This window comes from Rhea pennata, chromosome 9 (genome assembly GCF_028389875.1).
Source record: "Rhea pennata isolate bPtePen1 chromosome 9, bPtePen1.pri, whole genome shotgun sequence".
Classification (NCBI taxonomy): Eukaryota; Metazoa; Chordata; class Aves; order Rheiformes; family Rheidae; genus Rhea; species Rhea pennata.
In genome coordinates, this window is record NC_084671.1 from 12,013,316 (window position 1) to 12,037,549 (window position 24,234).

Below are 24,234 nucleotides of genomic sequence, written 5' to 3' on the forward strand. Positions count from 1 at the left end.
AGACAGATGCAACATTCCCTAGCAATCAGGCTTTCACATATCAAGTCACCTAATGCTTAGGGAGCTAGTTTAAGATGCTGAAAGTCCAGCTTCCACTCTCTTTTCTAGGACCAGCTTTAGTCTACAGACTTAGTATTTGGGTGCTTTAATGAAAAGGTTAGTAATCATTGAGGGATTTATTACATTTTATATAGTAATTAAGTAGTCATTGGTTGTGTGTATTAAACTGCACACACACACTCTTCTCCCACCTCCCTGCTAAAATACTCCATGATATATGGAAATCTCTGCTTCAAGTCTCTAGTCTACTATATATACACTTCATATAAATACACACACATTTATAGATAACAGCTTCAACAGGGAAAAACATGGAGCACACACCTTAGAAGAGCCTTTTGTATGATAGCCACAGCATTCCCCCCCTTCAAAGAGGTAATAGTTCAAGCCTTTACTCTCAATCAGGCAATGTAAATATTTGAATAAAAGGACTCCCTACGATCAAGATCTAGAAGAATACCCTTCTTGCTGCGAGCTGTAAGGTTTACTATTTCTTTGCGACTATACATTCTCTTCTGGGCAGGAGACAAAATTTAATCAAACCTAGCACAAAATATTTATATTTGAAGATCAATATTTTTCCTAAGACAATTCCAATTATCAAATCTATATGTATAAAATATCCATCAGCATTAGACTGTACTCCTTCAAGTGTAAAAGCTGCACTGTGATAAATTAAACAAAAAATAACCATCTGCAACTGTGTTAAGGAGGCAAGGAAATAAATGCCAAAGGACAGCACTCAAAACAAACTCAAGCACCTCCTGCTTCCTAACACACCCAGCTCTAAATGCTGACAAGAGTTATGTTCACCATCAGGAGCACAAGAAAGATTACCCCATGTCAGCCGGCAGTTCCTATAAAGATCCTGCCAGTTTAACAAACTGACATTTCACCCTTGTGTTTTAAAGCAACAGCAGACATTCACTGGCAAAGAGCTATCAAGCCCAAACCAGTATTGTGAAAAAAAAAAAAAAATCCAAATTTAATTGCTATTTTATTCACTTATTTGAGTTGCAATTCCTTCTCATCAGCATAGGAAGGTAAGAACCTTCACTGCAAAGTTTATTTTATCAGCTGAATATAGTAATTTATCTCATTATTTCCAAAGGGAATCACCCAGTACTTTTCAAACACTGACGATTCAGAAGGGTCTTGTGTGCAACTTAAAAGCAAGCTTGCCCAGAGTAAAAGAGCCCTTAGCAGAGGTACTCTGTCCACTGCATTTAAATCAACTTCTCTGCCTCTGCTCTATGTTACCCAAGGAAAAGAGGTTGCTCTTAGTGCAGCAGGAACAAACTCCGTCTAGCTCAATGCTTAGCACTTTGATCAGAAAACATCATAAATTATCACTGATCACTGGAGAAAAAAAAAAAGTAATATGTAAAAATCCTAGTAGAAAGAAACACTATGAAAACTTTGCAGAGAACAACCTTCAGATGTATTTTAACGTATAAGTGCGAAGAAACTGCATTCTGCAGGTATGACTGTAGCTAACTACAGCAAAGGCTAAGATAGATATAAAATATACCAAATGTTGAGATACACACAGATGAGAAAAATGTGAAAAATCATGGAAAATTCTAATACACTGATATAAAAGAAATAACGAGAAACACAAAACTTGTCCATTCAGCAATGAGTAGGAGAATCACACTACAAAGGCACTTAAGTGTTTCCCTTCTTTTTAGCTTATATCAGCCTCAAACATGACCTCAACTAAAACTAGTTAGGTTAAACTTAGTTCAAAAAACCAAAAAAAAAAAAAAAAAAAAAAAAAAAAAAACCAAAAAAAAAAAAACCAAAAAAACCACAGCCTTTTAAAATTATTATTTCTTATTTTTCTGTCTTATGGTATATAATTTTTTCCCCACTTTTCTATTTTGGGGGGAAAGACAACACATTCTTCAAGAAAAGTGAAGAAAAATTTTCACTTACAGGTACCAAAGGCAGCTTCCCCAACATCCTGATCTTACCATAAACTAATCTGAATAAAGCATCAGTTAAAGGTTTCAACTACGTAAGTCATGCCCAATGAAACTGAAAACAAGCTGGTCACAGTCCTGTTTCTTCAACAGCATTTCTTACTGGTGGCCACTGTGATGGCATACAAGCTACAAGGGAACTTGTGCAAGAAAACTTAATAAATCCTTGGTGGCTACTGCATCCATCCTTGCAAATACAGAAAAAAAAAAAAAAAAAAGAAAAAAAAGAAAAAAGCTGCCATAGCTCAGCACAGCAACTGACCTAAAAGGAGTCAGCGCAGACTTCTGGTCAACTCTCATTCAGGAACAGGAAGACAGTCCAACAGTCCAAAACCATCATGCTCACCTGATTCTATCACATCTACAACCCACTCCAAGTCAACTGGGTTTACAAAGTTGGAGAAACCCAAGAAATACCATTACACAAACTGAACGGTAAAGTACCTCCTATCAAATAGTAAGCAAAGTCAAAACTAGCGAGGTTCAACCAGGCAACACCACTTTGTTCAGCAGAGGACATTCAAATCCTGGCAACCTGCTCCACGATTAGAGGTGGCAGATACATCCATCAACAGCAACAAAATCATCACCTCCTCGGAGAACGCCTGCACAACAAACACTGTATCTCAAAACTCCCTTGACTGTAAAATTTGTTTGAAATCAAGCAAAGAAGAGTCATCATGTGTGCCATTTTTCTTCCTCAACTATTTCAATATGGTTAAGACTCTTAATCCACAAGAGATAACTCCTAAAATTCCTCAAAATAAGTAAGTATATAAATGAATCAGCCTGAGCTAAAGGCTTGGCTTCATAACTAAAAATATCTTTCACATAAATTTCAAGCTAACATAAGCCAACACAACTATTAAAGAAAGACTACAATGATGGATCCTGCCTTCCTGCTACTGCCAGAAACTTTTTCCAGCTCTGTTGTTCATTCCAGGCCCTTCGTACTGTTACTGTTTAGGGGAAACCCTAAGTGGAGTTAAATCTAACAATTTTTCTAGGTTATTAAGAATTCCTATCAGTTCCCTCATCACCTCAACGCATAACCCTGAAAACCTTTATGGCAACACCAAGAAAATAATGGTGGCAGGGTCTCTTCTTCCAGTGGCAGGGGTAACCTCTGCTGACATATAGCACTTGCAAAGCTGCAGCCTCAGTGGAGACAGCTTAGGTGAATCAGGCTGATCAGAATCACAGAATCAGTAAGGTTGGAAGGGACCTCTGGAGATCATCTAGTCCAACCCCTCTGCTCAAGCATGGTCACCTAGAGCACATTAGACAGAACCTGCCTAAGAATCTGTAGATGATAAAGGAGGCAATAAAATCTCTGTGTATTTTCTGCAGGGACATAGCATACACTTTCAAGGGAATTTATGCAATGGACTCCAATTTTACACAAGCTGTCTCCCCTAACTCACTAGTCTTTCCCCTGGTTTCTTTACCTTATTTCCATAATTTGATTCTCATTAATGTTTTAATGAAAAAGACAGTAAACTCCTAAGAAAACTATAAAAGCTGTGTAGCTGCAGTAGAGTTGAAGCTGAAAAATAGTGCTAAAACTACATAACAATGTGATGCCCAAAATTACAACATTCCCAGTGGGATTCCTCCTGTGCCAACATTGTCCTGGAATGTAACAGAAGAGCAATTTTGAAACATACATATTGTCCTATCACAAATACAAATCCTGAAACATTCATAGTAACTGCAGTTAATCATATTTGTAATCACTAAAATTATTTGAGATACACGCAACTTGCCATAAGGTTTTATAATCATGTGTTACAATACAAGAAAAGAAGAAAAATGCAAATTATTTCAGAGATGACAAATAACAAAAAAGAAAAGAGTGTAATCCGGGGGGAAGGGGTAGGAATCCCTGAACTTCTACATTAACTAGATGTTTTTATGCATCTATTTTAAAGAATTATTACCTCATGGGTCCCCATACATTTTGCAAGGTGCTTTTGGGGGAATCTTAGAGGAATGGAACTTAATTCCACTGTCATTATCTCACAGTATACTAGCATCCTTCCAACTGACAGCTTCATCCCTCCTTCACACAGCTGTGCTGGCAAAGCAGTTTTTAATATCACCCTTTTTAAAAAAGAAATAGGCCTCTCAACTAATAAGACATTTTCTGGCAGGAAACATCACATATAAGATTTGTTTTAACTCTATTTTGAAAAGTGTTTAACTATAAATGTGAGAAGTCTCGGTTGCTTTTTGTTTGACTTTATCTTACTGAAGAGCATTAAAACCCTAGCATTTATGTATTGTTCAGACTGCAGGGCATAAGAGTACTACGAAATATGTAAGTCCTTTCCCTTGAAATATATAAGTCCTTCTTAGCTATGATTTGGTATTTACAAAGAAATAAGTCCCTGTAAAATAAGATTAAGTATGAAGAAATAAAACTACACTTTTTCAAACAACAAATGAGCTTATAGTACGATAAAAAAGAGACACTAAAGTTGACTAGCAGTAATTTTTCCAGATGTCCCTCAATCTGCAGTGATTTTTAAATCACAGCATTTCTGTCTACAACTGAAAATTCAATGGAAAGAATTTTAAATTGGAGCTGAATTTTGAGGCAGCAATAGACTCTTAAACCACGCAAAGTAGATGTAACCAATTACAAGTTCAGTCAATGACATTGCAGCATTTTTACTCACATGATGAGTCACGAGAACGCCACCTTAATCAGAGCATCCATGATTTTATGTGCTTGAGTGAGGAGCTAAGAGGGAGATTTGCCAGGAATAAAAAAGGCAAATGCTAGGGAAAAAAAGCCAAGATACTACAAAACTGAAACAGGATGATTTCCAATGACGCCTCAAGATTTTCACAAAAGCAAATACATTATAAAATACAGTGTGAATTCTAAAATTGCCTGTGAAGTACTGCTTATGGTTATTTGCAACCCTCCCTTTTCCCCAAACAAGAAACCCCCAAACTACCCCAAGAAATATTTAAAGCTCAAAAAATCCATAACACAGCATCCCTAAGAATCAGCAACGTTTTTGATTGTGGCCGATTCCTCTGGAATCCTCCCTTATCCCAGAAATCTGACCTCCATATGGGATCAGAAATAGGGTACAGAATACAGCCTTCACTGTATGAAACAATTCAACAACTCCACTCTCTTTTCCTCCTTCCTCCTAAAAATACCTAAAGGAAATGAACAGTTCTAACAAAACTAGGGGAGAAGTATTTTAAAGAAAAGCATTCTGGTGACTGGTTATGTATTTACAAGTGTATTAACCTGCAGGACAGCAGTATCTGGTGCTCTTCCAGTAAGAAAAGGTGAGTGTGAGATAGAGAAACAAAGATTAGGATATTTTAACTCAAAATATCTGGTCAATTAAGTTATAAATCCTTTTCTACTAGCGTATGTGTGTGTAAAAATAAAAAATAACTCTACAATAACAAAAAGACCTCAGAAGTCACAATACAAACTATCATAACCAGAATTCATAAGACAATCTATCTCTCAATTTCTCAGAAAAATGACACAATCCTAAGAATTTTCACAAACACTGTAGCGTAAATTAAGAAAGGATTGATAACTGTCCAATTGAATAAGCACTAGTCAATTTGAGGCAGAATATCTGCTTTACCACATGTGCACATGTTGAATTTCATGACAAATGAAAAGTACAAATGTTGAATTTCATGACGAACAAACATGAGTGAAACATGGTTATTCCAATCCAGACTAGGAATGACTTGTTTCTTTTCACCTTTCACGGGTTAAAATTACTGGTACCAGAAATACGCTTTAAAAAGGCTCTCCCAGGCTGCTATAAATGGATCTGCTTCCTTGAGGGCAAGACCACGTGGAATTTTGGCTAAGGGGAAACGTTCTTTAGAACTAAAGTTCTTTGTGAAAGATAAAAAAAAACCCACAAAATTAAGTCTCAGAGTGGAGTCAGATCGCTGACCCTTTCCATATTAATCAAGATTAAACTCCAAAAGCCAGTATATCCAAATTTAAATGTGATTAGAGAACACACTATATTTAAAATTGCATCACTTGGCACTAAACAGAACCTCTTATTGCTAAAAGAAGAATGTTACTGTACCATCAAACAGTGGGACTGCAATCACATCTTTAACCTCAACTGTAACAAAAGTTTTGTTTCAAACAGAAATTCATAGGTGCACAAAGACGCACTACGGTACCTGGCACTTTAGCCCACCACTTAAGCTATAAGGAGAGGGAGCTGAGCCTCAGCCTCTGCTAGCGCTCAAAAAAGCAGGACAGTGGTGAATTCGAATTCACCTTGAGATGCTGCTGGGATCACTCTACCAATCTGGTTGTTCTGGGAACACCGCATCTACTCTCACTCCAGCCAACTATAACATGAAGACCAGTTCTAGGCCTAGTCTGTGTTATTAAGTTTTGTAGATTAAAAAAACTAAACAACAACAAAAAAACTGTCTTCTGTCACTGCTGATCTGCATGTGCCCTTTGCATTTTGTTAGTGTAAACCAAGAAAATCTAGGCCTCTGATTGTCTATTCAAAATCACAAGTCATCAACCACCACAACACCCGCTGGCAAAATGCTAATGTGAACGAGACTGACACAGAATGGGGGCTCCCACCCATGATGTATCATGTCTTCTACAATAAACCAGATGCAGATGTGCGACTGTGTCTACAACAATGCAGCAATATTGTTATCTCTGAACAGATTTAAATCCTGAGAGCAACATTTGCTGGTATATACGGCCCTAGATTAGGATTACTTCATCTGAAGAAAATATTCTGTTTTTCTGAAAACTATGAAGCATATGTCTTAATTTAAAAGCACACAAGTTTTTCCTTTTACTATGCAAATCTAAAATATATTAACCTGCAGATTACAAAAGAGTAATTTTAATGTTAAAAACTATAGCAGCCAATCAATGAAGAGGAGGCTGACAGCCAGTATGAGGAGAGAAGGAAAAAGGCAGAACAAACTGATTGTGTAACTCCACAGTTACACAAGGGTAACAATAAAAAGCCTCTGCTAACACCAGACTCTCATAAAACACTGACCAACACCCATGAAAAAGTAGGGAAGTAGTCGATGTACTCTTGCAGAGATAGAAAGCACTTCACTTGAACACACTCATTTACAACTACTGCTACCTAACAGCTAGCCTCCTCCCCGGAAATTAACTGCTCAGATTAGTAGTGCTATCTGAAAGATGCAAGCAAACAGATCTTTTGAGATTCATCTTGATAGCTCAACTATGGCAAAATAATTTAAAACAAAATCTATCAGAACCATTACTTAAATTTCCAAAGGCATCTGAAGAACATAGTTACATAAATCTTAAGGGCATGCTTTTTTTCATTTGTAATTCTTTCTATTAGCCCAGTAAATTCAAGCGTGTTGATCCTGGTCTTACTGATTTACCTCCCAAACATTTCAACATTTGAAACGAAAGCTTGAAAACAGCAAAGCTTGCGATCATAATGTAGAAAAAAAGAATTCGTAAAATTACTAAAAGAAAATGAATAAAATGAAAGCACAGCCCTGAACAGATGAGCTACTGCTGCTATTGTACTGTTTGTTCTTCCTTGTGCAAGAAAATTAAAAAAATCATACTTTTCTGATATCAGTTGATGATGTTAGTCTCTGAATTCAGCAACTGGTAATGTTTTCCTCCCTTTCTAAGCACTGAAAATGTCAGCATCTTTAAAGCTTTGTTTCACACCTGGAGGATTTCCTGACGTAGGATGGATGACCTTACTTCTTCCTGCCTGCTATTACATAACACCACCACTTCTGTCGTGCCCACTCTCATGAGTATTAATTTAAAAAGATCCTCAGAAATGACTTCCCCTGACTTGATGCCTATCTGCTAGCCTTGATGAACTCAAACTTTCCCCAAGCACTCTCCCATCCAGCTTAGACACCTCTTGTCAACCTATTAATTTAAGGTGAAAGAAGTTGGCATTTACTCAACTGAGAAGAGCTCACTTTAATTCAGCCATTCCCAGGTAATGCGCAGTGCAAGTGCACCACTACATCCAAGTCAAAACACCTGGGTAACGGGTCACAGCGAAGATTCTTTTCACCCACAATACTTCTGCAGCCCTGTAAACAGCCTCATGAAATACAGCCTCCTCCACTTCTGGCTTCTACTTCCAATGTTGTATTAAGTTAGAGAAGTTAGAAAGGATCTCTTCATATACATATCACATTTTTATAAGCAGCAATAATAGCAACATTAAACTGTGTTTTAACGCTTGCAAGGATTAACATTTTGTAACCAAGAATCTCCCACCTGCAGGTTTCTAACAGACTAAGATTTCTGCAATTACAGAAAATGAGGCAAAGGTTAGTGGTTTGGTTCAAGCATTAGCTTGGCAGTGCTATGCCTGGAACGCAGAGGTGTTTACCACCAAAGCTTGCTTAACAAGACTGACAAATACCGTATAAAACACTAAAACTGAAACATTACATTTGTGTGAGTCTTCTACATTTCCTGACTTGCTCTATTAAAAACAAGGTTTGTAGCATGCTCTTAATCAAAGATGCCTCATGCTGTTCTTCATAAATACCATCTCAAATTGTCACCAAATCTTTGCCAAATCTCAGAGGTACGGACCAAAGATTTCCCACATACTACTTGCTCTGGCTATACTTTTGTTTTGGAACACTCAGGACAAACAATAAAGCTTCTGCCAGAGTTTAAAACAAGCAAACAAAAACCCACCTTAATCTGAAGAACTCTCACTCACTAGAAACAAAGGATTTGCGAGCACTATGGTCAAAGAATTTGCCTTTTCCCTTAACATCCAGGTTAACAACAACAGAAAAAAACAGCCAGGTTTCATTTAGCTTGTTTTAAATCAGGAGCATCTCAGGAACAGCTGCATAAGGGAGGCTGTCAAAATCCCACTTCCAAATTTTTTGAACTACACTACGTTATTAAGTTACCCCTTCACCTCTTCTCTAGTAAAATATATCACATAAAACCAAAAAAATGAATTGAGAATAACTATCACTGAGCTCACTCTCTGCAATACTCACTAGTCACTATAAAACTAATAAAATAGTAAAAAAAAAAAAAGTCTGTAAAAGCTTTCTTTTTATATTGAAAATAAATAACTTCAGCCATATCTGGGATCAAAGAGTAAAATAGAGAAGATTCTAAACACCAACTCCTATTCTCGTTCCATTTCTTCTTCCAAGTTATTTTAATACATATTTGCTGTGGTTTAGCTTTCTCTTCTACACATGAATTAAAACCTTATGGGTGTCACAGTGAAAAGCACTCACAAAATACAAACACATCCATTTTACAGCCCTGGACACTTAATGTCAGATGCTGTATACAGTTGTTTGACAAGAAAGCACAGTCCTAAATAAAGCAGGATTTTCACACAGCAATAGATGACGAGTGCTGCAAGAAAAGGATAAACATTCCAATTAGAATGACAACTTGGAAAAAATGCCACTTCCTCTGAGAAATAATAGTATTTTCCTTTTGCAACAAGAACTATCACTTTTTAATAAAAATAAAAAAAATGGAAAATACAGAACATAGTTGTTCTTGTGCAATTGCTTGCAAATAGGCAAAGGTGACAAGCTCTAGTCCTTACAAAAAACTCAGAATTCTCAATATTCCCTGACCTTCAGCCTCTTAAAGGCTCCGAAATAGGAAGATCAGTAGCCTCAGTAGCCTTAATGAATCAAACTGCTCTGTCAATATTTTTTTTTTTTTTTTTTTAAACAGACTGTGGTTTCACATCAGCTGATCTAAGCCAGTGCTACTACTGATGGGAATGATCCCTCACTGACCACATATTATCATGCTCTCTCTTATACCAGCACTACCGATTGTACGGCCACACAGCCATTTGGATCTCATTGCTAAAAACAAACTCTGCAAAAAACCAAAGCCACAAATAGCTTTCAGCCCTTCTGAGACACTATCTGATTCATGGTGCAGCTGTGTAATCTCTAACACCAACACATGAGAGGATGAAAAGGTGTCACTACTTGAGTATGGAAGAAAGGGACCATGACTTTGGGCAGTAGCTGAGATTTGGACTGGCTGGCTTATGATAACCATGAAACTGCACTTTTGGGTTTCTTAACATACATATTGCTAAATAAAACAAAGCTCTCTCTTCAAAGCAGCAAATAGCACACTTGTGATCAGGGATTTATTCCCCAAATTTTGCACGTTACGGATATGTATTTGTGGACCCAGTATGATGTTTTAAGGATCACACACGGTACAGCAGAGCAAACACTTCAGGAATGAGATACAACTACTTTTTCAGATGAGTAGGGAGAACTCCTCAGTGGCTTTAAATGGAAGCCATGGTCAAGGAAGACAGAGGACCTAGTAGCTAGGCTTTATGGCTGCTCAGTAAATACCAGTGCAGAGTCCAGATAGATTACACACTGTAACCGAATGCACTGACACAGCAGAGATGATTTCAGTGAAGACCAACTGTTCCTCCATGTTCAAAAATAAGAATCAACTCCAACCCTTTACTATGAATTTTGGAGTTAAAGAAGTTTTTTTTTACATATACTCTGCTTCCAACATGTGGTAGACTCTGCCCCCACAGAATCTTCCTCCTTCCAGCAAGTTCATTCCTTTTCTTCACCAGACTGGGGCATCCACCCAACAGCACAATCATGCTTCTTTTTTCAAACAGAAAAACACCACGCTGAGCTAACTGAAGTAAGTGAAAGCAGGAGAAGCAATGTTGCACATGATCTAATAGAGAAATGAACCAGGGTCTCCAGCTCACTAAGTCTGGTTAACTTGGCAAAGAAGTTCAGTTCCCCGAACTTGCAAGGTACACCGCACGTCCCACTGTTCTTGTGGGAAACATGTACATACAGTATTTATCTCCAGAAGAACACTCTGCACTACACCTACAAAGCTGGTAAAACAGCACACCTCCCCTTCATTAACTAGTCTGCTTAAAGGGGATTATTTGGGGTTGATTTAAACCTATTCCTATCTGACTGTAATTAAACTGAAAAAAAAAAAACCAAACAAGTCAAATCACATACAACCTGTATGCCTAGTCTTTTAAACGAGGTTAGCCAAACTGGTTTGAAGTGGTGTCTTAAAATCTTGAAGATATATCCTCTGGGACCCAGTTACTTTGGTGTAAAATTATCACTTCAATTAGATATTCCTTACCATCCCTTTACTGGAAGCCACTGATTCTACAGCACATGTGGGAGAATTTCCCAGTTCACAATGGGCAAGCAAAACAGTCAAGTTAGCTCGTATTGATACTTTTTAAAATTGTTTAAGCTACTCTGACAAATTCTGCCTGAAGCTAACTTGGGAGGACTTACATAAACTGCATCTCTAGCAGATCCGTAAGGGCAGTAAACTTCCTTTGTCAGTACAATCTCCTTAAACTAGTTTATAACTGCATGCAGACAATTTGTCTTTTCCCTGCCCCTCCCCCCCCCCCAAAAAAAATTCCTTCTGTTCTCCGTCTTCTAAAGGGAAGTTTTTAATCAGGATTTTCAAAACAGAGATTAGATGGAAACAGACCAGACTGAAGTCCTCACACTTAAATATTTTATTTTCTTTTAGCACTAAACAACCATCTTGGCTAAAACAAAGGCGACTAAGCTTATTTTGTAAATGTTTTGCTGCAACATCATCGCTTAGATCATTACACATTTCAGATTTGCCGATTCAGCCCCTCAATCCCAGCATACTCTCAATCTCAGCTCTCCTACTGTATTTCTTCCCTGTCTGTTTTTCCTTTCTTTATTTAGATTTGCTTTACCAGTTCACATGCTCAGTATCCTGGAAGAAGTATAATGCTTCAAAATCAGTACCAGTAAATGGACATACTTCTAGCAAAAATGTAAGTGCTTCTTCCTCTCCCCCTCCCTTTTTTTTTCTTCCCATAGGCCTAAGCTGCTTCTCTCCCATACTGGTTATAAAAGAGAGAGTTTCCTTCTAAAGACTCTGTTCCCCAATTAGGAGATAATTTCTTATTTTCTTGTATATCTCCTCCCTTTCCTGTGAGTGCTTCAAGACTGCTTACCACTCAAGACTGGAGTATAACTTCTCGCTTTCACAAGGCAGAACTAACCTGGTTGTTACTTGTAACTGAGTTCTTAACCCAGCTAAATTCAGTGATCTAGTTTACAGTTCAGAGCAGAGGGGAGACAAACGGCTGCACAGAAATAGGAATGAACGGCCAAGGGCCACAACCTCTTCAGCCTGCTGAAACAATGTCTGATGAAACTACACTCAAGCTCCATTAAACTTCATTTGAAGATAACCATTTGCAGGCTCCAGTTGGAGGACAGAACCTAAAAAGTCATTTATTAATGTATATTTTATCTTATTTGTAATCAAAAAAACTTGCTGTTATCTGGACTGACCTTCTCTGGACCACTTGCACTGACAGACTGAAGACCACAACCTTATGGATGCCAACTTTCTTCCTCCACATATGCTTTCACAAAGTATCCTTCTAAAATGGTAAGCTGTATTAAAAATTATACTTGAATACAGGACATCATAATGCAAACCTGCCACCTCCAGAATGGAGGGCTACACTTGGGCTGAAACAACAGAAAGACACCTGCTGGCTAAAAAAGGAGAGAAGGCTATGTGCTCTGTGTGGCAACTTTTCATTTTCTTTCTTCTGCACGTTTAAAGAAATGCATTTCTCTCATGGTCCAAAGACCTGTCACAGTAAGCCCTGAGGGGGCCACAAGGTCTCCATGCACCTCATCATCTTCTTCAGTTCCATTTCTCTCACTTTTCCATTTTTTTAAACACAAAACCCTTAGCAGCACATATGTAAGATACTGCATACACACAAGTTTATGTAAAACAAAAAAGATTCTTGCCAAGAACCTATACTACACAAACAACTTCCACACAAAGGATAGGAGAATAAACATCAGTTCCTCTATTTCATGAGTTATTAGTCCCCAGACACCATGCTAAATACTCTAGTCAGTAGTACAAAACCCATAGTCAGCTCCCAGTTTTTTCTGAAAAGGAAAGAGAAGGGAGAGTCAGATAATATGGAAAAAGCAAAAGCACAGGTTACTACAAAACCTAATGCACACAAGTAATAACAGTTGACAGAGAAGTCTCAAGATCTCCTAGGTAGCACTGACCTAGGCTAGGAAACCTACCTAGGATAGCACAGTGCCTTCTGAACGCAGGTAAGCTGTCCAGCCTGGCTCGCGCAACCAGCTTAGACACTCCGAGTACACCTATCGCACTGCTAAACCACCCTGAATAATCTGTTCATAGCTATTGTGAGTTCTAAATGAAAAGACTGTGGGTGAGGAAGAGCAAACGTTGCTGTTACTCTGTTCCACACTCTGCTCCCTGGCTTTCATCCGATTCAGTGAAATGTGTTATACTCAGCAATTACAACTGCTCTGCAACTAAACCTTAACTTGGGGAAGGAAACCTAGCATGAAGCAAAGGCAGGAATAAGGCAGACAGGCTGGAAATGTGAAAAGCTACCAGCAAAGACTTCTTATTTCTAATCATACATACATCAGTTTTACTAAATGCTAGCAATGACTTCAATTCATCTTAATATTGTACATAAATTTCTCCCTCTACAAGTATTTTTACATGTAAATATTTCAGTTAATATAACAGCAGTAACAGCCTCAATTTACCAATATATTATTTTTGCATATTTTCCCTTATATAATGCACCAACTAATTCAAAATATATTACCTTAGTCTTTTTTTTTCCCAGACAGTTTAAATAGAATACATTAAGGTCAGCAATAGATGGACAAACAATAAAGAAAAAAGTTTTGGCTTCCAACCACATTTCAGTCTTACTTGGAGAAATAGAAACAAACCATCAAACCAGAACTGAAAATTCAAAGGCCCTAAAAGCAAACTCAGTAATTTCATATATAAAGGCCAATTACTTTCATAGAAAAGTGAAGATTTCTACAAAATTTTAAGCCAGTTATTAATGCATTTCTGTGAAGCTCTTCTTACAGTGCCTCCGTATTTATGTCACTGGGATGCTGCTTCAGCAGCTTATACAGCGAGGTCACCAAGCATGTCTCACACCAGTGCGGACACCAATTCGTCTTCAGCAGGATGGTATTTTATTGAGGAGAAAAGTCAATGAAGTCCTAACAGTCAAAAGTCTTATGTTCTTTTAATGACCCTTGAGGCCATCTCTCATGCTGACATCATCCCTAACAAAAAAAGTCTGTTGTGCTTTACACAGGCAATGTTGCAATTCCCAGCAGGACAATTACTGCCAGAATTGCAGAAAAAGAGCTGGAACCTTGCCAAGTCATCTGTACAGTACTAGCTGTTTCAGTGTCGCAAAATAAAACAGCAGTAACAAATATGTACAGAAAATATCCTGTAGCAAACAGAGAACAGCCAAATGAGGAGATAAATGACAGCAACTGCCAAAACATATGTTCATAATATAAGATAAATTCTGAATCTGGAAACCATAAAAGTCACTTTCAGTCAAAAAAACAAACAATGCGGACATTAACAGGGATCAAGGACTACAGAACTGACAGGCACAATTTCATGCGTCTTCACTATTTTAAAAGCTAAGCTTGGGAAAAACAACAGTAGTGAGGCCATCAAAATGAAAGTTACTCTCTCAAATAATATTTTGAATAGATTTATATAAAGCTTTGCCATGAAAAAAAATCAACATTATGAATCTCTGGCAGCAAATGAGCAAAACCCAAATTGATCCTGCTACAACGGAAAAGAGACTTTTTCAAAAGAAAACAAAACAAAATGACAAAACCCTGCTTGGGAAAATGCTTAAGGTAAGGCTTAAGAGAAAACATTTCTTCTATGAGGCAGTGATTCAAATTAATCTCAAACTACAGCTGTTGCCTTGAAAATTTTTGGGTGGTCCACGTGAAAGGAGTGACTATCACTCGAGCTCCTCCTGAGAAATATTACAGTTTTGCGCGTGTGCAGGCGAGAGATGATTCTACCCTAACTGGCTCGGTACAACCTTCATGAAAGAGCAGAACAAGGAGAACGGAAGCTGTCTCTCCTGCTGTAAGACTTCCTGAAAAACATCAGGACAAGGGAATGAAGGGAACGAATTCCACTTTCTAGAGAAGTCCATCACTCCACTTCATAATCACAGTTTTAATTGCTGATAATTTTTTGCAACTCCACATATGCACAAAACCACATAGAACAACTTCCACTTGCAAACACTCCAAAAAAATCCAAACCAAAATTCAAACTGGAATGCTCAAAAAAAAATGAGCTGCAGAGAAACTGCTTCATGCACGCCAAGACATGGACATCAGCATAATGACACTCTAAACAAATAAAAACATAGTATTGCTCCTCAGTGACATAACACCCTGCCTTCTGTCCGCTGCAAAAGAAATAGCTGATTGTGTTCCAGCAGAGCATGGGTTCATTTTACAAGAGTGCTTCACAAAGCCAGAAGTGAGGGGAAGTGTGAAGTAAATGAACTCATCTTCCATACCTCCAGGATAGAGTGACTTTGGGTCCAAAAAGGAATTATTCAGCTGTAAACAATTTAGCTTAAAAAAAAATATTTTTTCAAGAAAACAGCACATAACTTCTGAAAATGGAGCTAGAGCTATTGCTAAACTATGAAACACAGAGCATGCAAACCTCTGGATCCATTCATTTGTTATTTTTTCTTATAAAAATTATGAGAATTGTTTAAAAATATACATTTAATAAGCACCATCCATTTTTTCTTCCTAAAATCTTCACTAAGATAAAAAGCTTGGATAAAAAAGAGGAAAAACATTTTTCAGCTTTGGCAAAACAGCAGGTAAACCAGTTCCAGCATGCAGAATACTGCAAAAATAACCCCCAAAATTCCGACTCCAAAGTAAAGAAAAATATCCCACTGCAACATGGATCCCATGGATTTTAAATCAATAGACTTAATGAAAATACTTCAACTTTCAGCACAGAGGAGGGGGAAGATGGAAGAGAAGGGCTCTGATGCACAGAAAGAGTTCTGAAGTATAAGTCTGATGTGCACTGAAAACCAAAGCAGCAGCCAGTAAAGCACATGCAGCAAAATGGAATGGTAATACTGAAAATATCTTGCTCTTCTATGCAAAGTTTTTGAAGACAATACATTATAAAAACAGCACAATGTTAAAATATTAATTTAGCTTCAACACAAATATGGAAGACATCAGCTGCAAGAGAGCAGTCAGGGTAGTAAAGCGTGAGTCAATAATAAAGTTTAAGTTTATTAAAAAGAAAAGTAATCATAAAGCATTAACAATATGGATGGTACTGAAGTAGGATACTTCTCACCCTTAAATATCAACCTCTTGCTACTAAAAGATGACAAAAGAAAAATCTGTAGCTCACTAGAAGGACCAAAATGCCTCTATACATCTAGCAGAAACAGAGTAACATTCTTCAAGGTACTATGAAGCAAGTATAAGGAACTTGTGAAAAATGTCATGACAAAATACATTCAAAAATAAAAAAAAATAATTTACAGTGTATTTCACCTGATATTATTCAAAAATCTTTACAAACAAGGATTTCTCCATCTCTATTACATTGTAACTACTGCCAAAGAGGAAACAGCTGTTTTAACAGTGAACAAAAATACTACATGAAGGAAGTACAGAGCACTGCATCTCATTGACAGAGCGACAGGATAGCATAAACTGAATAAAAATTTGGTCAATGAAAACTTGCCACTGGAGTTTGGCAACCCATGAAAAACAGTCAGAAACAAAAATACAAAAGTAGTCTTCTCTCACTTACCACAGCCAAATGGGATCTAACATGAAGCAAACTAACAGCTAGAGTGAAATGAAAGTTACAATTTAGTATGCATGCAGGCACACTTCCATTAAACTCTTGTTCATTAGTCTTCTCATCACTAAAACTAAATACCTACCAAAGGTAAGCTGACTTAGTTTTATGAATCAAGATCTTCAGAACATTATTATTTTCACTTATCAAAAAGGATGTCCCCAGCTTTACAACCACCAATATGCCCAGTTTCTTCTATCCAACTGTCAAGCTCTGCATAATACGCAATTTTATGAGATTCTGTAATGTAGTAATATAGTTTCAAATCAACTAGCACGGAAATAAAACACAAAGGCATATAAAATATTCTTTCAAATAATCTAGCATATCTGCAATAAAAAACTTGATATGAAAAGAAACTCAAGCACCCAAAATAAGATGATTTTTTTTCTCCTCTTCATGCAGTACAAACTGCGTTCCCTAGATTTGCAATCATGTGACTTAGCCTGCAAAGTAAAACAACGCACCAAACAGCTTAATCTGTAAGTGCCTCAGACACTAGTGTATGTCACAGTGTGAACAGCTAGGAAACAGGATGTACCACACCAGCTAGGAAAAGGAAGATGCAAAGAGCCAGGAAACGCAGTGGTAGAAGGTCCAAAATGGAGAAGGGAAAACAAATAGCCAAAATTAAGAAGTGCCACTTATTTTAAGAATGAACTACACGGTTTCTTCTACTATGATTAAAAAAGCAGGCACAAGTGTTCAGTAGGCGCAAGTGTTCAGTAGACTGAAATAAAAACAGGCAAGTTGAAGAAGCTGCATGAACAGTTTCAGCTGGGAAATCTAAGAGCATGAACCGTCCTCAGCCTGCGCGGGGCTGCGCGAGCCTCTCCGATCCGCAAGCAGCTGCGGGGCGCCTCGGTGCTGCGCGACAGCGAAGCGCGGTTCCGCTTGGTTCCTTGCGTAATTCCCAAGGTCCTGAACAACTGTCGGCTACCAGGGACGCTTCTCACTGCTACTTCTACTACCCCGGAGAAAGCTCTGGCAACACATGCTGCAGTCGTTCATAGCAGAGGAAACCCCTCCCCCAGGACGGAGGGCGACGATTTCCTCATTCGGTTCGTCCCAGAACCTGCTCACGCAGCTTGCACACTTGTAGAAGAGTTGTTCTAAGAGCTGCTTTAAGAATTAGGAAGATGAATTGTAAAATGCCACAGGTTTTACTTAAATGTGAAAAGCTATTTAAACTGATACAAAAAGGTAACAGATTAACACATGTACTTCTCATTTTAGCATATATTTGTAGAAGCAAAGATGGCAGATGTTTAAAAGATTACATCTGTATTAGTTACGTATTTCACACCCAAATAATGCACACTAGAAGCACGAGAGAAAAATTTAACATTTATATTGTACCTTACCTCTTCAAATAGCTATATACCCATTAACTAGCAAAGAGCAGTAAACACAACACTTATCTATTCCCTAAAAGCAATTTGAACAGAATATTACAGGGCAGGAAAAAAAAGAATTAATTTCATAACGAATAAAGATTTCTGGCATGAAAAGTCATTCCTAAAGATTTATTTTATTAGCTCTTTAATACTTCAGTCTAGATGAAATTCCACAACTTAATGCAAGAATCTCTTCCAGTAATGACCACGCTCTTCTGAAAAAATGGGAGAAGAACGATCAGGCTTTGTAAACTGCAATATAATACAGTCAAAGTATTTTCAATTTCTGAAAGACTAAATTTTTAGAAAACATGGTATGTAGAAGTGCTTTACAGTTGCAGAAGTATACAGAAAAAATTAAATGTAACGTACAGATCCAGGTTAGGAGCAGTTTGTAGCTTTGTAACAAACCCTTTATTCATATGATATCATGTGACTATTTGAATAAATACGATAATCTCCTACACATTTGAACTTGCAGTGAATGCAACAACATGGAAAAAGCACGGAAAATTAAATATTTTAAGAATACAACATATCACAATCACTACAGCTCTCAAAATAATTAGGATACAAATGTGCTTTTGTAACCCCTTACATTCTTGGTATCTTAAAGTATAGCCCTGAGAAACAGTTAATTCTTAAACTATTTAACAAGCCAAGTCTGACAGAACCTATGGCCTTCTCTGCATATTAGTTTTTTTTTTTTTTAAAGCAAACACATTGATATTCTCAAAAATATTTTCCTGATATTATAAATAATCAAATAAAGACAGCCTCACTCTTGCTGTACAAGGAGAGAGGATCCTCCAATCCCTCCTCCAATACTATCCACTTTTGGTTCCATCATCATTCACCTTGTTTTTTAGCCAAGAGAAAGAAGGGTGTAATACTTCACTAACATTTCCGAGAGTTGTCATGCATTCAGACAACAAAATAAACTGAAATCTTCTACCTCTTATTTCAAATTACAAGTTAATGGTTTTTTTTCCTCTCTTCAGAGAAAGGGGTAAAAATTTTGAATAAGTATCTTAAAAACAGAAATATCTTAGAAAAATATTTCACAACTGTTTAAGTGTAACAAAACCAGATGCAAAACAGATGTGAAGTTGATCAGTAAGAAATCAGCAGTTAAATACTGCCTTATGATAAATGATACACTGGCACCCTTTAAACTGAAAATACAACTCAGAAAGCTGATTTTAATAAAATAAATATTTTCGAGAGCAGCAGTGAGAAAGATGAAAAAAAAAGTAAAAGAATTCTGCATGAAAGTGTTCTTTACCACACTCAGAATAAGAGCTAATATTTAATTACCAGTGAAAGATATTAAAGGTCTCACATTTTTCTTCTTATACTGTAACTTCTAACCATAGTCCTAACAATCTTTGAACACATAAGCACCACTGGATGATGGAACTCAATCTGCAAAGCAGCAGAATAGAGTCATACAAAATATGAAAGACTTGAGTATTTTCCAACACATTTACTGCTCAAACTATTAATCTGCTGGTTTAGCATAGATAGATTCCAAAGAGAAGATTTTTACTCTGCTAAGCACAAATTCATCTGCCTGTTGGCAAGTCAACAGAATAGAAGGAAGCAGCAAATACTTTATGGCCTGTAACCACATTCAGTTATGGTCCTCTACAAAAACATTTATTCCATAGCTGAGCATACAGTCAGTGCACTGACAAGCACACAACTGTACTGCTATTAATGTGTTCAGTGACACTCATAGGGAAGAGAGCATATAGCACCAACTGAAAGTCTAGTAAAAGCCTTGGGCTATGACTGAACTTAGAGGTAACATACATGGCCATAAACAATAGTAATAATGCATTAAGCAAGTTTAAATTACTACTCATCTCATCAGCACCCTAAAGATAATGCTCTCCTCAGATTTAAAGGGAGTTTTCTACTAAACATCAAGGTGCAAATTATTCCACTTTTTAATGTACTAACTTTGATGAGAGGACTGGAGCTGACAGCAAGAGACGCATTTGAGACAGATAAGATTAATAGAGAAAGAAAGGAAGGCTGAGAGATAGAAACTGAGCTGGAACACACAAGAAAAATGAAATGGGGACAGAAGAAAGGCAGAACTGAGATAAAGACATATTGTCAGGGACAAGACATTTGACATGAACACGCATAAGCAGCCCAACCTGCTAGATCGTAAATCCCTTCCATACCAAGTACAGAAATCAAGATCCTCAAATCTCATCACTGCTCTGCCCTCAGCAAACATCTGTACAACTCCGAGACAAAGCATAGGTCTCTTCTGCTAGAGTCCGCAGACAGAATAAGCTACTGCTAGTCATCCTACTGGCTCAAGTAGGAGAGACATGATGGATGTAAAGGTTTGAACTGCACTGATGAATCACATGGATGTCAGCATGACTCCACATGACTCAATTCCTATGTTAAAAAACTAACCTGAAAAAAGATGTCAATAATTTGTATAGAGAAAACTCACTTAAAATTATACAAGACTGGCAAATCAAGCTCACAGACAGAATAATCTATAGTCAAGAATGCCCATATAACTCTAATTTCTTCCTGTACATACCTACCATCTACAAGTCTTTAATTAAGAACCACATACAACTTTTTTTTCCTTTTTACTCTTCAAGGTTTTTCTGTTCACGTAACATTCACTATACAAGATGAACCTATTCCAAGTATCAGGACTGATCACGCTAGTTGTGGTACGGACTCTTAAGTGAGGTTGAAGCAAAGGACTATCGGAACAGCTTAGGGAACTTCTAAGTGAAAAATACAGTTCTCTTGCTGAACATAAACAAAAATATCAACTTAAACACACTATCCTATGAAAACCACAGTGTAGTACCCTTTCATGTCTTCTTCATGTTCCCTGTAATTCAGGGAACTAAAGCAGTATTTTAACTCTTTAATACTCATACTGGCAATGTCTACAGGCATTTTTAACGTAAATGGCTTCCCCCCTTTATTATGAAGGCATGAACACCAGCAGATAAAGAAGAAAGCACATTGCATAGCTCATGACTTCAGCTAAATACACAACTGCAATTCATTAAAGCTGTTTGGCTAACATCGGAAACCATGAGATCCGAGCCTGATTAATTATTAAAGAGAGAAAAACCCTTGAATTGAGTTATAGCCTTTTCATTAGCTACCATGTAATGTTATTTTTAACACATGCTACATAATTCACAGTGTTTGTTGTAACTAACTCTTAATTGCTGTTTTCTTTTACTGAAGAAACTAATTATTTCAGTTAAAACTAAACCATGAGTTTAAAATTACTTGCATAAAACAATACATTTTGCCAAATGGAAGTATGAGATCCAAATCTGCCAGCAATAAAGTGTCACTGAACGCAATTCAACTCAATGAGGCATGCTCTAAAAAAAAAATTCCTAGCCCACAGACTCAGATGTGAGCATGTTGTTTTACAAATAATAGTTAGCAAATTTAAAACAGATCATTGATAAAGCATTACAAAATAGAGCTAAAGTGTGATTTCACAATTACTTCGAGCTAGCTTAATCTTGCACTTCTACCAAAACAGGCCCTCATTCTCTTTGTCACTCCAGACAGCCTTTCCACCCTTTCTGTTTTGCTGGCACTTACACACATGTGAATGTGTAGCGAGCCATTCAAGGAACTGATCCAACTGAAAACTAGTTACTGGCTTAGTTTTCAGCCAGATAAGTACAAAATAGCTTACTGGAAGGCAACATGATTGCTAGTGTTGACTGCGCAGCAGAAGATGAAGAGAGAACTTCCCCTTTTGGCATCAGCATAGAACTTGGATCGCATTAGGTTGTGGATTTATGATCGACTTCAGGGAGTACTTAACTAATACAAATTTGCTACCTCCAAGCATAGGTAGAACCACAGGAGAAAAGGGCTGAAAGACACGATGAAAGAAACAAAGCCATTCAGATTTTTCCTAAATTCCAATTTGTCCCTTGTATAACCACAGGATGCAATATACTTACTTACCAGTCCCTTTCCTCTTGCCTTTTTATGTGATTATTATAAGGTTGTCTCCAAAAATATCACTTAGAAGTGCATACATAGACAAATCATTATTGGAGAAAAAAAATCCTAATCATGGTGGTATCAAGTCACTGGGGGCAGGAAAGTCAGAGACTGCTAATGAAGTAACTAGAAACACATGCAATTGAGGACACCATTTAAAAGAGTTTACTAGTAGTAGAAGAGTTAATTGTAGGATTTTTTTAATTTTATTTTTAAGATTAACTCACTAAATAACGGCATTTTAAATTTCATACATTACTTCTTTTTCCAATATGTCTTAGGAAATAAACATACAAACTCAGACCTCACTTTCCTAATTGCTATATAAACATTAAGTAAAAAACTACCTGCATGCTGAGAAGCTTAGAGCATTATTGCAAGCCCCAGCTTTCCATTACTTTTCATTAAAAAATGGTGTGCCACATTCAACAACAACAAAAAAAACCCTATGAACTACCACAGTCATCTTCTCTCCATATTTTGCTTAGGTAACACAAAAAGCAAAACAATTGACCTCAAATTACCAACTTACCAAAGCACCACTCTCAGATGATTCCTTTAGCCTAGAATAAGAATTACCAGCACTTATGCATACAGCACAAATGTGATCCAGGCTTTCCAGTAACAGAAGCATAATGAGTATTAAAAAAGACCTTCAAGGGATTAATAGTCGCATAGTAGAGGGCTGACAAAATTAGGAGGCAAGACCAAAAAAATGCAGTCAAACAGTATGAGCTAGATTATTGTCTAAAACTGCAAAGCTATTTTTTGCTAAACTACCAAGTTTTGGGGAAGAATGTCATCATCCTTTCTTCTCTCTCTTCTCTATTAGAGCCTCTGGATAACATATTGCTTCTTGGATTTTGCTAGGGGTGGAGGGAACTATACACATCTAAGCAAAGGAGTCTGAACCCTAACGAAATGTTAGATTGTGATTTTAACAGTGAAATTTCAGAGATAAAAGACTAATGCTGTAATCTCTTCTGACTTAAATAACAGCTACTTGAACTAAGAATCATCCCTTTTCCCTCCAAGTTCTCTTAAAGATCATAATGAAATAACATTTGAGATACAGTAACCCAGACAGTTTTATTCAAACAATTATTTAATTTTAGGGTGGTTTGGACTCTGTTGTTGAGGCTTTTAAAAATAAATGCTTGGGAAATACTGACATTGCTATATAATCCATTCTGTACTTCTAAAGCTGTTTTACGTTTCACTAAGTAATATCAATTATATTTCTGGCAGGAAATGAAAACACTGATGAGACCTCTTACTGCAAAACAGTCAAATAGTCGCTGTAATCCTTCTAAACGCATACAAGTGGTTGTTGTATGGAAAGCGTATCGACCCTATGGTCGGATTGTATTGTTTCTATGGAGAGCTGCTAAGAAGAAAAGTTAGGACACACTATTGGCAAAGTCATTCAAAAGGTAGTAGCTGATAAAGGACAGCAAGATTCTTAAAGAAAAAAGTTATTAACATATTCCAGAAACATGATATAGTCCTTAGCATATAATTACCCTACTGGTTGTTCTTGATGCTTTCTTTTTTATTGCATAAACTCACATATTCCCATTTTCTCCTTTAAAAGTGGACACAGTGAGTGGTTTAGATAATTATGGTTGTCTTGGAGGGTTTGACAAATAACTTTCCTGTTCAGTGTATGATTTAGGCCACTGGGAAAGTTATCAAGTGATGTCACCACAGTCTGCATTAACACTGGCAAAATGCAACTATGTTTCCCTTCATATTTATTTCAGATGGTTTATAGCCCTTCCTTTTTCTTTTCCCTGGTTAAGAACATGAGTGGAATGAACAAATTGGCTGTAATTTAATCCAAATAAAATGGGGATAGATAATGCTGCTAAATGAAAGAGCGTGAAAGAAAAAACAGAAGCACATTCTTGTTTTATTAGTGAAGAAGTTTGCT

The 24,234-nt window shown here is 37.1% G+C and overlaps 1 protein-coding gene across 10 annotated transcripts in view; it reads right to left on the minus strand.

Annotated features, from left to right (window-relative positions):
• The window catches only part of LRCH3 (leucine rich repeats and calponin homology domain containing 3), a 68,009-nt gene that overhangs the window by 38,880 nt on the left and 4,895 nt on the right, over nucleotides 1-24,234 (minus strand). The gene's annotated exons all lie outside the window — the stretch shown is intronic.